Source organism: Sapajus apella, unplaced genomic scaffold (genome assembly GCF_009761245.1).
Source record: "Sapajus apella isolate SASKATOON/1434 unplaced genomic scaffold, GSC_monkey_1.0 scaffold77, whole genome shotgun sequence".
NCBI classification, from domain to species: Eukaryota; Metazoa; Chordata; class Mammalia; order Primates; family Cebidae; genus Sapajus; species Sapajus apella.
This window is the reverse complement of record NW_022437017.1, coordinates 3,818,171-3,820,679: the sequence shown is the minus strand read 5'-3', so window position 1 is coordinate 3,820,679 and position 2,509 is coordinate 3,818,171. Positions and strand designations below refer to the sequence as shown.

At 41.8% G+C, this 2,509-nt stretch overlaps 1 long non-coding RNA gene across 3 annotated transcripts in view; it reads right to left on the bottom strand.

Moving 5' to 3' along the window:
• Nucleotides 1–1,043, bottom strand: part of LOC116532655 — a 10,711-nt gene extending 9,668 nt beyond the window's left edge. For all 3 annotated transcript variants that reach the window (XR_004260928.1, XR_004260927.1, XR_004260929.1), the window contains exon 1: nucleotides 850–1,043. This is a non-coding gene — a long non-coding RNA (uncharacterized LOC116532655). The remainder of the gene's footprint in view (nucleotides 1–849) is intronic.
• Nucleotides 1,044–2,509: the final 1,466 nt, after the last annotated feature.

The window sequence follows — 2,509 nt, the reverse complement described above, 5'->3', positions numbered from 1 at the left end:
TATGCTTTGTATAATTAAATATATCATAAAAATATATAATATATAATATATATTATATATAACAATAATATACATAATATATTATGTATATATTATGTATTATATTACATGTGTTATTAATATGTATATAATTTATATTATGCTTTGTATAATTAAAATATAATTATATAATATATAAATATATAATTAATAAGATTAATATATATGCTACATCATTACATATAATTATATATTAAAATATATCACATATTATATATTATTGCATATATTATATAATGTATAATGTAATATATACATACATTTATGTATATTGTGTGAATATATATAGTGTATACAATTTACACTATATCTATGTATACGCAATTATATGTATACTATACATACACACATTTTTATTTGTGGATAAAAAATAAATTAAGTAAATAGTTGCTTCAAATGAAACACAGGAATCTCAAGTGTGTCTCCTTCAAGCGCTGACGAATGCGTTGGTCTGTGTCATCCAAACGCCCACCCACATGCAGAACATCACCCAGAAAGTCCTTCGCGGCCCTTCCCAGGCACTCCCTATCTCTGCTCCTGGGCAACCACCGTTTGCACTTTTTTTCCCACCCTAGAACTTCACAGAAACAGGCTCATCCAGTCCACACGTGCTGGTGGAAGGCTGCTTTCCTTCAGCCTTAGGTTTTTCCACTTTCTGTGTCAAGCGACCCTGACCTTGTATTTTGTTAGAACTTCAGGTCCTGGCATCAAATAAGTGCTCAAGAAACATTTGTGGGTGAGAAAATGATTGCGTGAACGGAAGTGCCGCTTGTTTGCTGGAGACTCGCCCTCCCACCCCCAGCTACCCACCTGCACTTCCTCTCCCGCCAGCCTTCTCCATCTGTCTGACGACATCTCTGGAGACCCCTTGTTGTGCAATCACCAACCTTCTGCTTGTTTCTTTTCAGGGGCTCTTGTTTGCTTTCCTGGCACTATAATTCCAAATATCAGAGACCCTTCGGACCCTGCTCCCCAACCCTCCATCTCATCCCATGAACAGATAGGCTGTCGAGCACGCATGCGTTAGCACCTCCTACTTCCTGCCTTTGTCCCTTATCTGCTCCAACTTCCGGCTTCACTTCCACCTCTCCTGGTCGGCTCTAAAATAAGTCCCTCCACCTGGGTTTAGAACTGCTGAAGTTGGCTGGCTGGGATGGCTCATGCCTATAATCCCTGCACGTTGGGAGGCTGAGGCCAGAGAATAGCTTGAGGCCAGGAGTTTGAGCCTAGGCAACAACATAGCAAGACCTTGTCTCTACAAAAAAAATTTAAAAATTAGCAGGGCATGGTGGCATTCACTTGTCCCAGCTGCTCAGGAGGCTGAGGTGGGAGGATGGCTCAAGACCAGGAGTTGGAGGCTGCAGTGAACGTGATTGCACCACTGCAATCCAACCTGGACAACAGAAGGAGACCTTGTTTTGTTTTGTTAAAAAGAACAGACCGGGCATAGTGGCTCATGTCTATAATCTTTGGGAGGCCAAGACAGGCAGATCACTTGAGGTTAGGAGTTTGAGACCAGCCTTGCCAACATGGTGAAACCCTGTCTCTACTAAAAATATAAAACTTAGCCGGGTATAGTGGTGCATGCCTTTAGTCCCAGCTACTTGGGAGGTTAAGGCAGGAGAATGGCTTAAATCCAGGAGGCAGAGGTTGCAGTGAGGTGAGGTCATGCCACTGCACTCCAGCCTGGGTGACAAAGTGAGACCCCATCTCAAAAAAAAAAAAAGACAAGAAGAATATTTATACATGGGTCAAGTGAAAACTAGGACTGATTGAGACAAAGAGAGACATATGGGTCCTCTAGATAAGTTGCCTGTGTGTATTTTTAGACAAGGAGAGGGTTACACTTATATCTTAGGTGGTAGCTGACATGTTACGGGTGTTAAAGGTTTATTGCAGGTGTTTCCAGTGGTTTTCATTGAGTTGAGTTACTTCCATGGGGGGTGTCCAGGTACTTACAGACCTATTAAGGCGTGCTATGAAATAGTCACAGTGGTTACTGTTGTGATATGGGTGAGCTCCAGCTAAGCTTTTGTATTAGTCAGCTATTGCTGTAGTTACAAATTATCTCAAATTTAGTGACTTCAGACAATGCAAACTTATCTTGATATTCTGAAGATCAGAAGTCTGACATTGATCCTATTGGACTAATATTAAGATGTTGGCAGGGTTGCATCCTTCTGCAAGCTCTAAGAGAGAATTCATTTCCTTGCCTTACCTAACTTCTAGAAGAGAAGTTAGGTGAAACCCTGTCTCTACGAAAAAATGCAAAAAATAGCTGGGCAGGGTGGCATGTGCCTGTAGTTCCAGCTACTTGAGAGGCTGAGGGGTGCCAGGATCACTTGAGCCCAGGAGGTAGAGGCTGCAGTGAGCTATGATCATGCTACTGCACTCTGGCCTGAGCAACAGAGCAAGACCTGGTCTCACACACACACACACACACACACACACACACACACACACACACACA